At 38.3% G+C, this 15,000-nt stretch overlaps 1 protein-coding gene across 9 annotated transcripts in view; it reads left to right on the top strand.

Moving 5' to 3' along the window:
• The window catches only part of LOC135109836 (serine/arginine repetitive matrix protein 2-like), a 285,688-nt gene that overhangs the window by 143,736 nt on the left and 126,952 nt on the right, over nt 1-15,000 (top strand). The window contains exons 1-2 of one of the 9 annotated variants that reach the window (XM_064021585.1): nt 9,434-9,519; nt 9,797-10,011. The exons of 7 other annotated variants lie outside the window; for them this stretch is intronic. The gene's annotated coding sequence lies outside the window, so the exon portion shown is untranslated. Of the gene's footprint in view, nt 1-9,427; nt 10,012-15,000 lie in introns of those variants that run through there. One more of the 9 variants, XM_064021584.1, reaches the window with a different exon arrangement.

Raw genomic sequence — 15,000 nt, 5'->3', positions numbered from 1 at the left:
CCAGTCAGCAAGCACTCAGACCCTCCATAATATACTACATAAAAGAAAAAACTACCATGGGCTCCCTAATGATAACGGGATTTCATTGGCCATTACATTCGCCAGATGGGGGACCGAATACATCAATTTATAGAGGAGTTGGCGCAGGGAAGTGAGTAGTGGGTCGCGGTGTGGTTTACTGCCCCTAAAAAGCACCACCACCTATACCTACTCGTGCAATTCCCTTCCTTGCCTTTGCTGTGTGTTGTGCTCGGGTTGACTGTTGTGGTGGTGGTGGTGGTGGTGGTGGGGGCCAGGACCTGCACAGAAAGGAGGATCAAGCTTTAATCTTTTGGTCGTTACAAGATTGTTTTTTTTGTGAAGTGTTGTGGAATTTGCGTATTTTGTGATTGTTATAACTTTTTAGAACCAATGAAACGGAATCAAATAAGGAAATAAGGGAAGGTGCAGGAAGCGGTAAGGGTCTACACGTGGCAGTCCTAGCATGAAGCGTATCTATCTATATCCTGTTAGTTTTGTTCAGGTCTTAAAGTTGATAGGGCATTCATCCTTTATTTCTGTATTTTCGGGGGGGAATGTTTTGAAATTTTTATTAAGAGAAATCAAATATTAGTGTGTTTTTTGTCTGGTTATAGAATACTTACATCGATTACCCCTCACACATACACACACACACACACACCACACACACACACACACACACACACACACACACACACACACACACACACACACCACACACACACACGTGGGAACTTCACATGACAAGATAAAACAATGGGAAAAGTAATAATGCATTGTAAAGGAGGATAAATGAAAGAAAGTGTAACAGCAGAGAGAGAGAGACGAGAGAGAGAGAGAGAGAGAGAGAGAGAGAGAGAGAGAGAGAGAGAGAGAGAGAGAGAGAGAATAATGGTAAATATACAGATGGAGAAGTGCATGAATAAACAAAAGAAACCAATATGACTTTCCTGACCCACTTTTCCTCCTTCTCGTTTTCCTTCTCTTTCTCTTTCCTCATCTTCTTCCTCTTCCTTCTCCCTTCTCTTACCACTCCTCTTCCTCCTATCCATGGCAATTTGACCATTAACCCATTACCTTCTCCATTTCAGCCAAAACCAAGTTGCTCCTCTCCTCCTCCTCCTCCTCCACCTCCTCCCTCCTTCTCCTCCTCCTCCTCCTCCTCCTCCTCTTATGCCTCCGCTACGTCTGTCTAAACTGGTCTTGTATTGCTAGCATTGGCAATACACCCTCCTCCTCCTCCTCCTCCTCCTCCTCCTCCTCCTCCTCCTCCTCCTTTCTCACTGTCGCCCAGCAAGAATCCTTTCGTCAGGAATGTCAAAACAAGGAAAACCATATTGGACTTTTCCTTCGCTCTCTTCGCAGGCGACGACGCGGCTGATCTATAGACAACAAATGGCGCTCCTTGTCCCGGCCCCCTGATGGATGAGTGGATGACGGGCGGGGATCGGGCGGCGGATGGAAGGCGGAATGGGAAGAGGTGGTGGTGGTGGTGGTGGAGGTGGTGGAAGGAGAGAGACGGGATAACTAGGGCGCCTGTGTGTGAAAGAGGGAGAGCGCGAGGGAAAGTCTGATAAGGGTGGAAGGAGGGAAGAGAAAGGAGAGAGAGAGAGAGAGAGAGAGAAGAGGGTGTAAGGGAAGCAAGGGAGTAGGAAGAAAGAAGGGAGGAAATGAAGAAAAAGGGAAGAAAGGGAAAGAAAGTAGAGTGGGAAAGGAAAGAAGGAAAGATAGATTGATGGAAAACACATATGAAGAGAGTAAAGGAAAATAGAAGCAAAAGGAAAAAAAAGAAAGTAATGAAATAAGGCAAGAAAAGGAAAAGTAAGAAGAGAGAGAGAGAGGAGAGCGAGAGAGAGAGAGAGAGAAGAGAGAGAGAGAGAGAGAGAGAGTGAGAGTGGATTGACGAATCAGGCCGAGGGAGTATTGTGAATCAGTGATGAGAGAGTGGCGGTGAATTGGGTTACGGATTGGCAGGATTGGCACGAGTGGGAGAGGTTGAGTGAGAAGAGGTGAGGAAAGAGTGAGACTGAATTGGAGAGAGCGAGTGGATGAGAGAAAAAAGGAATTTAATACAAAGAGAGAGAGAGAGAGAGAGAGAGAGAGAGAGAGAGGAAAAATAGCTCCGTTTCAGCAAGTCAGGGTTCAAGATGTGCCTCGAAGCTTCAGTTATAGTGATCCGAACCGATAATTTCGAGCTGATGATCCTTTTGAAGCCTCGTCGTCCTTCCTGTTATTGTACGGGGAGGAGGAGGAGGAGCGGGAGGGGGAGAGGAGAGAAGCCACCATGTGCATCTGCCTCCTCCTCCTCTTCCTCTACCAGTTTGCTTCAAGCTTCACGATGCTTCGAATTGCAGTCCGGCACTGGTTCGACCGTCGTTTCAATTGTTTCACTTTATCCTTATTCTCTCTCTCTCTCTCTCTCTCCTTCTCTCGCTCTCTCCCTCTCTCTCTCTCCTCTCTCCTCCTCTCTCTCTCCTCTCTCTCTCTCTCCATTCCTCTGGCTTCGTTTTGTTGGCTCGTTTGGGTGTTTGTTTCGCTGCTTCGAAGTGGTGTTTGTGTGTGCCTCGCTGCTTCATCCCGCCTTCGTCTCTTCATTTCCCTTTGTGTTGCTTTATCTGTATTTTTATGACTTCGGCTGCATCCTAGAGAGAGAGAGAGAGAGAGAGAGAGGGAGAGAGAGAGGAGAGAGCTTGTCTGATAGGTTTGATTGCCTTTTAGCGGTACAGAGAGTGAACGTCAGTCGATTTATATTTCTTCCCTCCTCTCCCTTCTTCTCTAACCCCTCTCCCTCTCTCCCCTCGCCTCCCATCCATTCCTGGCTCTCTCCTTCCCTCCATCTCATCCCTCCCTTCATCTCCTTCTTTCCTTCCATCCCTCGCTCTCTCTTTCCTCTTTGATTCTCTTTCCTCGCTTCTTTTTTTTCCGTATTCTTTTCTCACGTTATTTTCTTCTTATTCTTTTGTTCGTTTCTCATTATCTGTTCATATGCTCTTTCTCTTTATTTCTTGTTATTTTTATCAGTATTTGTGCTTTCGTTTGTGTTTTTTTTTTCTCTTTATCTCTTGTTTTCTCATTAGTTTTCTCTTTTTAATTTTTTATTCTTGTTTTGTTTCTTTTCTTTTATTTGTCTTATCAGTTTTTCTTTTCCTCTTTTCACGTTCCTTTGGTTTATTATCTCATGAATTACTTTTATGGATCTCTCTCTCTCTCTCTCTCTCTCTCTCTCTCTCTCTCCTCTCATCTCTCTCTCTCTCTCTCTCTCTCTCTCTCTCTCTCTTCCTTTATCATCATTCCTTTTCTCGTTTCCTCGCGTCATTCCCGTTTTTTGTATCTTTTCTCCTTTCCATATGCTTCCTTTCTCTGTCTTTCTCTTCATCAACAAATCTTCCTCCTTTCTCCTTTCTCTTATCAAATTTTTCTTTCCTTCCATAACTCCTTTCCTTTTATTCTTAATTTCCTCTATCTGCCCTTTCTTGCTCCATTACTCCAGGTCCTGTTCTTCCTCTTCCTCTTATTCATCCATCTTTTTCTTCATCTTTCTTTTCGTCTTGTACCATTTATTTCCACATCTTACCCCCTCCCTCTTACTTCCTTCCTCAACCACCACCACCACCACCACCCCTCCTTTCTTCTCCTTCTTCTTTCTCCCCTTCAGAAATTATCAGAAGTCACCTCCAAGACCTCGAGAAATTCCCCCCCCACAAAGGATGGCCGTTAAATGGAATCTTAAGTCTTGTGTGAAAATTTCCTAAAGCTGTTTTACGTGTGACCGGCTCGTCATACCCTCCTTGATTTGCATATAAAAATTAATTCGTTTTTATATGACGGCTCGGGGTGGGTGTGTGTGTGTGTAATCCATTTTTTATTGTTTTTTTTATTCTTTTTTATTGTATAGATTGTGTGTGTGTGTGTGTGTGTGTGTGTGTGTGTGTGTGTGTGTGTGTGTGTGTGTCTTAATTGTGTGCTTTTATTGTATAGGTGTGCGTGTGTTTGTCTGTTTGTGTGTTTGATATGGTGGATTTCCATGTAGATTTGTTTATTCTCCTGTTTTTTTTTTTTTTTTTGTGTAATATATTGAATTTTGATGTTTCTACGTAGATTGGTTTATGTTGTTTGTGTATCTGGCTCTGTGTGTGTGTGTGTGTGTGTGTGTGTGTTTTGTCTTTCTTTCTAGGCTTTTCTCTTTCATTTTATCTCTTTTTCTTTTACTTTTTTTCTCCTTTTTTTAATGTCTTCTGTCTATGTATCTATCTGTCTTTCTGGAATTTGTTTTTCCTTTTTTTTTTTTTATTAGGGGTCGTTTTAATGTTTCCAATAAATGTCCTTTTTTTATATCCTTTATGTCACTCCATTGCTATCATCATAATTATCATTGCCATTATCTCTGCCATCGCCATTCAGTTTTAATCATTTATTATCTCTCTCTCTCTCTCTCTCTCTCTCTCTCTCTCTCTCTCTTCTCTCTCTCTCTCTTTCTCTCTCTCTCTCTCTGTCAGCTTTTGTGTGTGTGTGTGTGTGTGTAGAGAGAGAGAGAGAGAGAGAGAGAGAGAGAGAGAGAGAGAGAGAGAGAGAGAGAGAGAGAGAGAGAGAGAGAGAGAGAGAGAGAGAGAGAGAGAGAGAGAGAGAGAGAGAGAGAGAGGTTAGTGTGAATATTTTGTCCCTCCCAGCCATCCCGCCACGCCCAGCACCGCCTCACCACGCCCACCACTGCTAAATACCCCGCCCACACCCCGCCCAGATTTACGTAGCACGCCCCTTGCCACCTAACACCCCTGCTTCCTTGCCAAAATGTCATTCCACCTTCTCGAACCTTCCGAAAAAACCTTCCAAAATTCTCCCTAACGTACATTTAAAACTTATTCTCTTACCCTCACCTCCTCCTGCTGCAGTTCTTTTGTCTTCCCGTTTTCGTCCTCCCTTTCTAGTTCCTCCCTCTCCAACCTTCGCCTCCGGGTATATTAAAACGGAGCCATAATCTTATTTAAAAGTCCCCGCGGCGTCGGGTGCATTACAAAAGCGTGGACATAAGCGCTTTTGTCTGTAATAGTTGGGGGTTTGGGGGGTTGTGATGTGTATTGGCGTTGCTGTGTGTGTGTGTGTGTGTGTGTGTGTGTGTGTGTGTGTGTGTGTGTGTGTGTCTTTCTGTTTGTATGTCTGTTGGTCTTTCCTTCCGTGTGTCAGCCTTGGTTTCTACCTGTCTGTCTGTCTATCTGTCTGCCTTTTCAGTGAGAGAGAGAGAGAGAGAGAGAGAGAGAGAGAGAGAGAGAGAGAGAGAGAGAGAGAGAGAGAGAGAGAGAGAGAGAGCACCTGTGTATGTACTTTGCGGCGGGAAGGTAAGCAAGCAAGCCAAGCAAACAAACAAATAAATAAACAAAAGCAAAAAGTAAACAAACACACATACAAACGAACAAAACTAGCGTAAGTACTTCACGCTCTCTGGATTTATTTTAACGAATCCAACAATTTTTTTTTTCACCTTTTCTTTTTTTTTCCGAAATGTTAAAAGGTTCACTATTAGTCCCAGTGGTTCAGGGCGTAATCTGCTTCCCGAACCCCGAAACTTGTATTTGTATGTGACGTAGAAATTGTTTTTATTTATTTTTTTTTCTCAGTCAGAAGATATATTTTTTGCTTTTTTTTCGTTTTTTTTTTTTCATATTTTCTTTTCGTAAATCATCATCTCTAATTAGAATGTGACGGAATTTTTTTCTTTTCTCAAAGTTGCAATTTCCTTGATTTTTTTTTACTATTCTATTTATTTTATTTATTTATTTTTTTCATGTTTTACTTTTAGCAGTCAGTCTGTGCACTTTTATTCATACTTTTTTTTATTTATTTGTATATAACGTGATTTTTTTTTTATTGAAAATGTACATTTTCTTTCCGTATCTTCTACTTTTTTTTTCGTTATCCATGTTTTTTCACCATCCTTTACAGCTATATATATATATATATATATATATATATATATATATATATATATATATATATATATATATATATATATATATATATATATATATATATATATATATATATATGTGTGTGTGTGTGTGTGTGTAAATGTTTATTTTTGAGTTAAAAGTTGCTATTCTTATTTTTTTTCAATATTTTTCACATTTTCTCTCAATATTATTTTAGTTTTATAAACACATTATTATTTTTTTTTATTGTGTGTGATATTGACATAGTTTTGTGTGTTTTCCAATTCCAGATACTATTTTTTTGTATATGTGCGTGACTGAAAACTTTTTTTATCTTTTCTCTTCTTCATCATATATTATGATTTTATTCATTTAGTTCTTAATTAATCTTTGTAATTTTAAACCTCCCTTTTCCCGTTTTCTAACTATATTTCTATTTTTCATTTTTATCTTCTCTGTGAAAAGTTACTTTTATTTTGTCTTATCTGACTTTAATTAACTATGGTAAATTCTATAAATACATTGTCATTTTTTCAAGCTTAACTTTTTTTTATTTGATTTAAAAATTATTTAATTTCTCTTCTTAATTAGACATTAATTTCTTTTTCACTCGTATTTTTTTTTGTTTTCTTTTCTATGTATTTTTTTTATTTCATTAATAGTTATTATGTTTTCTCTTCTTACTTTTATCCCTTTTAATTTGATTTAATGTCACAAGGAAGCAGCTTCATATTTTCTCAACCCATCTGTACGTTTCAAATCTATACCTTTTCCTTTTTCCTTTTTTTTTTTTTTAATTTGTAGATATTTTTATTTGTATGTCATGATTTGTACATACCAGCATTTTTTTTCTATCGTGTCATGAAAAGTGTTAAATATTTTCTTTCAATCAAACTTTGCAAATCTATACACACCTATTTTTCATATAATATTTTTTCTTACTTTTAGTTTGGAAACTTTTTTTTATTTTTCTACATATATATTACTTCTTTATTTGCATCTGACAGCGGGTATCATAAATTTCCTGTCAGAACGTTACACTTTTCTCTTATTTTCTTATATTCATAGAGGTATTTTTATTGGGTTTTGATGACACGCGATAACTAATTTGTTTTATTACTTAATGTTTTTTTTTATTGTATTTATTATGAAAGTTATATAATATTTAACATACAATTGTTAATGTCTCATCCTGATATTAGTTTTGCAATTTTTATCTAATCAGTTTTTGTTTTATTGCTATTTATTCTCAACTCATTTATATTATATTATTTTAGTTTTATTTTAATTTTCCTAAGATTATGTTTTATGTAATCGACTCTTATTCTGACTTTATTAATTCGGTGCAATTCTAATATAACTATGAGGATTTTCATCCAGTTAATATCTTCTTTAGTAATTCAGCGTTGTTCTTATATTACTATTTTTAGTTAATTCTTATTTTCAGTAACTTTATATTACCAGAACTTTATTTTTTCATTAGTTTTTTTACATTCTATCCTAATGCTGTTTTTTTTTTCTATTTATTATACAACTCATATTTCTTTTAAAGTAACAATATGTCAAGTTTATATTTTTCTTTCTATTCAGTGCTACTCTAATAATGTTATGAATATATTTTGTCTAGTTAATTTCTACTTTCAGTTCAACGTTTTCCTAATATTACCATAATTACTTCTTTATTTAATATTCTTTCTTTCCATAATTCATCCTAAAACTACTATTTTTTTCTATATATATGTTTTTTTAAAATTTCATTTTATTGAATTTTATCCTAGTGCTACTATTTTTCTCTTACATGATATACGTCACAATTTTAAAGCTACAATATTAGTTAAGTTGATATTTTCTTACAATTCTGGCTAAGTTCTAACATCGATGCTCAATTATATCAAACTTCATATTGATGTTTAAAGTTAGGAGCAATTTGACTCCCGTTTTCTTTTTTTTCGGCTTAATTGCAAGGAGTTTAGAACAGCATCGCTCATTTTGTAGTTTAATTTAGGTCCCGCTGTAACTCTGCCCAGGTGACTCTAAGCTACAGGCCCGGTTTTCCTTTCTTTTTTCTTTTTTTTCTTGCTGTTATTTTATTTCTTTTTTCCTTCGCTTTCTTCGTGACACGCCGTTGAATTTGTGGCCTCAACTTTCTCCTTTCCGAAACTCTGCTTTATTATGTATTTTTTTATGTACGTGTGTTTGAATTTATGTATATTTTTGTAGTCTCAGAATGTTATTGGAAGAGGAAGGTTTGTAATATTAAGACGAGGAGGAGGAGGTGGTGGTGGTGGTGGTGGTGGTGGTGATGGTGGGTGGCAACGCGACGGAATTTTTCGTTCTGGCTTGAAAAGGAAGATTATTAATTTTTTCTATAAATTTACTTTTTTTTTCCCTTGGATCGTGTGTGTGTGTGTGTGTGTGTGTGTGTGTGTGTGTGCAGTTTCTCTCTCTCTCTCTCTCTCTCTCTCTCTCTCTCTCTCTCTCTCTCTCTCTCTCTCTCTCTCTCTCTCTCTCTCTCTCTCTCTCTCTCTCTCTCTCTCTCTCTCTCTCTCTCTCTCTCTCTCTCTCTCTCAGTACACGGGAGTCTTCGCTTTTGGTCCTTTGAGAAAAATCATGTAATTTACTCCTACGTGGAAGTAACAGCTGCGCGCCCGTGCTTACACACACACACACACACACACACACACACACACACACACACACACACACACACACACACGTACGTATATATGCTATTTCTTTTCTAGAGTCACGATTATTTTTTCTTGATTTATTTTACTTTTATATCTTTGATCTTTTATTATTTTCATTAGTTTGATATTATTTTTTTATGAACTATAATTTTTCTGACCTTTGACCTCTTCTTCTTTCTTTCCCTTCTCCCTTTTTCCTCTTTTTCCACGGCCACCTTTAAGTTTCATGACCTTATTTTTATTTATTTATTTTTTATAGCTTTGAAGTTTTGAATTTTTGCGTTTAATTAATTTTCTTTTTTCCCGTGTTTTCTTCCTCCTCGCTTTTGTCTCATTTTCTCTCTGATTCCCGTTCCTTCCAACTTATTATCGCATATTTCTTCTTATCACTCATTTTTCATCATGTCCTGTTATTATCCACATTCCCTTCATTTCCGCATATTTCCCCTCCCTTCTCTCTAATCTTATTCTCCCCTCTCTTCCTCCCTCTTTCTCCCAACTACTCCTCTTCCCACTACTTGTCTTCCCTCCCCTCTCCCCCTCATCCTCTCTCAAGTTTCCTCTCATCCTACCTTCTTCCCTCCCCTCGTCCACATCCCCTCACCCTTCCCTCTCTCCATTTCCACTCTTCCTCATTCCTCCACTTATCTTCCCTCCCTCCCCCTCTGTCCTCTCACTCCACCCTCATCATCCCCTCTTTTCCCTCCCCCCGTACCCCAAGTTTCCCCCTTCACCTCCATCGCCACACCCTCAGCTGTTGGAGGCCGTGAGCTCACCACTAGAGTCAGTTGTTCTCAGACTGTGAAGGCGGGAGGACGCAGCTCTGCCTCGCTCCTCCTCGCGCACACACGCACACACTCTCTAGCACTGTCACGCCCTCTTCGGTTCGGACTCTTCCCTGCTACAGCCTTTTATTCTTTGTGCCTCTCCCTCTTTGTTGCTTGTACAGATCCACTGGCTCCCTTTTACGATCTAGTTGAAGTAATTCGTGTTTCTCTTCCCGATTAACTTGTGAGATTTGTTAGGGGTTTATTTGCAATGCAGGAATACACACACACCCATAGACAGACAGACGCGAAGTATTCAGGGTAGAACAATACGAGACAGAGGAGAAATTTAATCAGTATAGCGTATTTTCCTTTCTATTTCGCTTTCTTTTAGGGTTTCAATGTTTTCCGTCTCACGCCACGGAAGATTCCCAACAGTTTGAAGAAAGAAGTGAAAAGTTCTTGTTTTTGTTGCGGCCTTTTCTACGCGTTCGCCTCTCGGATATTTTAATGTTTTTCCCCCACATTGTTTACCTTAAAGACTCTCCCGCTAAGGCCGCCACACCTGTGCTTAATTAAGATCGCCGGGAGCAGGGTCGGCGAGGGCAGGTGAGTGACGTGGAAATGTACCTTAATTAATGACCTTTTAACATGCTTTCATACCTCTTGGGCGTGTGTGTGTGTGTGTGCGTGTGTGTGTGCGTGTGTGTGCTCCCTCCATGTATACCTGTCATTGCTCTTAAAGGATTAATTTGATCTGAAAAGAGTCATGTCGTGTAGGATGAAAAAAAAAGGGGGAAGGATTTAAACCCGATTTTTCTCCCCCCTCGTCTCTCTCTCTCTCTCTCTCTCTCTCTCTCTCTCTCTCTCTCTCTCTCTCTCCTGCAAAACTTATTTAACTCTGCGTGTTTGTCTTTCTCTCTTGAAACTGATCGGGTGAAAAAAAAATATATATGTACGAATATATTTATGTGTGTGTGTGTGTGTGTGTGTGTGTAGGTATATATCATGGTTTACGTGATTCGGCATGACACATTTGGAGGTGCGTGGAATAAGTGACGAAAATTAACTAGCAATTTCGCAGCGGAACAAATAAATACAGTAAAAGTTTGCGCATTCATACTTAGCGCTAATTTGCATAATGAATTACGTGGGTATATTTCGTCTTTTTTTTTTCTCTCTTCTCTTTATTTTTTTCCTCCTCAAGCTTCGCCACTGCATTAGCGTGTTTGTTCTTAATTTTTTGTTTGTTTTGATTTGTTTTCGTTATTTTGCTTCCGTGTTCAATCAGTTCTGCTTTAATATTATTATTTTTTTTTATTGTGTTTTGCTCTCTCTCTCTCTCTCTCTCTCTCTCTCTCTCTCTCTCTCTCTCTCTCTCTCTCTCTCTCTCTCTCTCTCTCTCTCTCTCTCTCTCTCTCTCTCCGTCTCATTTAATTTTGTCAAACTTGTTTACTCGTTTTTTTTTATATATTATATATAATTTTCGTTTTCCTGTTTTGTGTCGTGCTGTGAGACTGTGCTAGATTTTATATTTTTAATTATATATCTGCTCTCTCTCTCTCTCTCTCTCTCTCTCTCTCTCTCTCTCTCTCTCTCTCTCTCTCTCTCTCTCTCTCTCTCATGGCCACTTGCCACGCTTCGCCTCTCTCTCTTTCCTTTTTTTCACACTTTATTCTCATCTTTTATCATGTCTCTTCTTTTACACTTCGCTCACCTTTTTTTTTTTTTATCCGTCGCGGCATTTTTCTCTCCGCGTTCCATTTCTCTTTTCGCGCTCTCGTTGCTGGATATCGCCTGGTGCAGCTTTCTAGTATCATTTCCAGTTCGTCCAGGCTTGTGTCTGTCTGTTTGCCTGTCTGTTTGAGCGTCCGTCCGTCTGTCCGCTCGTCCGTCTGTGCCTGTGTGTCCTGTGCTAAGCTGTCTTTTCTCGTTTTCTTTATTTTTTTTTATATTTCATGTGTCCTGTTTCCCTGTCCGTCTCTTGCCTCCCTGCATCATATTTCTGGCTCGTTTTTTATGCACCTCCAGTTCGTCCATCGTTGCGTTTCCAGCTAAGGTATTCTTTCTATATAGTCACGTTTAGCCTCTGTCTCTCTGGCTCTAAGATATTCCTTGTATGTTGTGTTCTAGTGTCTGTCTTTGGAAGTAAAATGTTCCGTCTATATGTATTTTTTTTGTTTAGTATTTGTTTCTAGATTAAAGTATTCTGTTTGTGTCTGTCTCTATCTATAACTAAGGTGTTCTGTCCATATTGTTCCGTTTCACATTTCTCTCTGGCACTGAAATATTCTATGTCGTTTTGTTTTAGCATATGTCTCTGAAACTAAAATATTCTGCCGATATATTTTTCTGTTTAGCATTTGAATCTGGAACCAAAATAATGTCTATATTTTTCCCTTTTCCATCTGACACTAAAAGATTCTATGTTTTGTTTTAGTGTATCTGGATTAAAATATTCTGTCGATATGTTATTCTGTTTAGCATTTGTCTCTGGAAGTGTAATGTTAAGTCTATATTGTCGTGTTCAGCTCCTGTCTCTGGTAGTGAAGTATTCTTTATATCATCCTTTGCAGCACCTGTTTCTGGAACCAAGCATTTTCTGTGTATTTACCTACTTATCTATCCTGTCTTATTAATTTTCTCCACATACCTTAACAGATATATCAAGCTTTTTCTCGTTATATTTTGCATGACGTAAGCTGTTATTTTCTTTTTATTTTCTTTTTATTTTCTTTTTATTAAGTGAACTGTCTTGAAACATCCTAAGAACATAAGATGATTGCAACAAGCCAGACGACTCTTGACACTTTACTCTTACATAACTTAACACAACTCTGATTATTTCCTTCCACAGTGGATAAGAAAACGATACATTACACTTAAGTTTAGCTAAATAAGATAAAAATATAACGCTACAGAAACAATACATATAAATCAACCTCACGATATTACTTACAAGAAAAGATAAAAGTGAATTATCCAGAGTGAGGGAACGTGATTCTGTAAACGCATCTAATAACACACTTTTCCCTTACAAGTTTCCGCTGCCTATTTCCGTCTCCTTTCATTGGTCGTTTGTCTGTCTCCTCTCCACCATACTTAGCCTGTCCGTTCTTTTCCCCACTCGTCTCGCTGCCTTGTTCTTGTGTTTCGAATCACTGTGTATTCATGTCTCTATTGCCAGTGTATTTTATCCCTTTTCGCTTCCATTCTCAGTATCTGTCTATTTCAGTCCTCGTCCACAATCTCTCTCTCTCTCTCTCTCTCTCTCTCTCTCTCTCTCTCTCTCTCTCTCTCTCTCTCTCTCTCTCTCTGGTCCGCGTTTTCGCCTTGTTTTCCTTACAAAATACTGTGACCCGTTTTTTTCGCCTTTTTGTGGGTTTCCCTTCCTGTTGTCCCACACTTGAAGTTGTTCTGTTTCTTTCCTCGCGTCTGTGTTGTTGTTGGTGCTATTTTGACCTTTCTTTGGCGGCCATTTACTCTTTATATTTTCATTTCCGCTGTTTATGATGACTTTTCTTACTCTTTCCTTTCTTTATTTTTATTTCTCTGTTCATGTAATCCATCCGTCAAAATATTTTTCGCAGGAAATTATTCAGTTCTTATCACCTGACTGACTGACTTGACTGACTGACTCTCTCTCTCTCTCTCTCTCTCTCTCTCTCTCTCTCTCTCTCTCTCTCTCTCTCTCTCTCTCTCTCTCTCTCTCTCTCTCTCTCTCTCTCTCTCTCTCTCTCTCTTTCTCTCTGCATTATCTATTGAATATATGTATTGTCACGCCGGGAAAATTATCTGTCTGTCTGAATCTTCTCTTATTTTTTCCGATGCCTCAGTTCGCCAGTCTCTCTCTCTTATCTACTCCGCTGTGTGTCTTCGTTGCCTTGACTTTTTGCCTTCCAGATTCAGAGACGAGTGAACTGTGTCGATCTAATGTAATTTATATATGTAGCTATGTAAATGTGTGTGTGTATGCGTGTGTGTGTGTGTGTATGTGTGTGTTCGAGCGATATAAGGGAGAGTAGAATGCAAATTAAATTATGCTAAAAAAGTGAAAGGAAAGATATTATCACGTGTGGTATTAGTAATCTCTCTCTCTCTCTCTCTCTCTCTCTCTCTCTCTCTCTCTCTCTCTCTCTCTCTCTCTCTCTCTCTCTGATCTTTGGGCTATAAAAACACCACTTAAATTTACTCCTTGAACATCAAAAGGAAAGAAAAGGGCGCACTGTACTAGATGTTGATGCTTAGATAGGGAGCGTCCGAGGGGTGGCTGGTGGTTAGATTATGTCTTTTATTGGGCTTTCTTCACGCTTGGAAACAGAAGGATTGGGGAGATAGAAAAAAAATTAAAAACGAAAGACTTAAAGGAGGGAGAAATGGAGTGGCTGCTGTTACTTTACTCTTCTTTCTTGTTTATTAAAGTGTGAAGAATGGAGGAATTTAGAAGAGGGGGAAAAAAATAAAGGATGGAAAGTAAGGAAATAATTTTAGGTATCATAGAGGTAGATTCTTGTTTTTTTCTTCGTTTGTGTTCGTTTTGTTTTTTAGTCTAATTGGTGTGGAAAATAAGGATAAAGTAAAATAAAGTGATAAAAGTAAGGAAGAATGGGAAATATGATAATTAGTACTTTTTTTTCTGATGGCTTGTTCGTCGTGCGGTAGGAAATAGAGAAATAGAAATGGAAAAAAAAAGATGAAAGAATAAACGTTAAAGAGAAAAAAAGAGCCGTAATAGAAATAGGAAGATGGAAAAAGAGAAGTAAACGTTAAAAAAAAAGAAAAATATAATAGAAATAGAACGAACGCAAGAGAAGAAAACGTATGAAAAGAAAAAAAACAGCGTTGTAGAAATCGAAAGAAGTAAAAAGAGGGAAAATCGTAAAAAAATGAAAGTGTAATAGAAAAGAAAAAAAAAACAAAGTAGAAATAAAAAAAGGAAGAAACGCAAAAAAAAAAGAAAAAACGAAGCATAATAGAAATAGAAGGTAAAAAAGAGAGAGAGAGAAAAAAAAGAAAAATGGCGCGAAAACAGAAGAAAAAAATCATGCGTAACAGTTGACAAGGACACAAGGAGAGGAAAGTAAGCGAACCTAATTTCCCTTCTGAATTCATTGTGGCAAAAAGTGGCGAAATGTTTTAATTCAGTGGCATTTCACACGAAACCGGTTCCATTGGTCCCTTCCGGTTACTACATTAATGGGTACTCACAGAGACGCCTCGGGCACTGTAGAAAACGAGATGCACTTCAGCTTCCAAAATGACGAGGGGGAACCAAAGTATATCTTACTGAATGCCATGAAGATATGAGAGAGAGAGAGAGAGAGAGAGAGAGAGAGAGAGAGAGAGAGAGAGAGAGAGAGAGAGAGAGAGAGAGAGAGAGAGAGAGAGAGAGAGAGAGAGGTGAATTAAGTAACGGCTACAAAATACAGCAGTTTCCCTTAATGAAAGTGTTTCTCATCTTTAGTAGGTTCATAGAAAACGGGAAGTCAGTGATGTTCATTAAGATATTGAAAGTTAATTAGAGAAATGGGTGGAAAGAGGATAAAAATTCGTTTCTCTCTCTCTCTCTCTCTCTCTCTCTCTCTCTCTCTCTCTCTC

The sequence above is a fragment of the Scylla paramamosain genome, chromosome 19, assembly GCF_035594125.1.
Source record: "Scylla paramamosain isolate STU-SP2022 chromosome 19, ASM3559412v1, whole genome shotgun sequence".
Classification (NCBI taxonomy): domain Eukaryota; kingdom Metazoa; phylum Arthropoda; class Malacostraca; order Decapoda; family Portunidae; genus Scylla; species Scylla paramamosain.
This window is presented reverse-complemented; position numbering and strand designations above follow the sequence as displayed.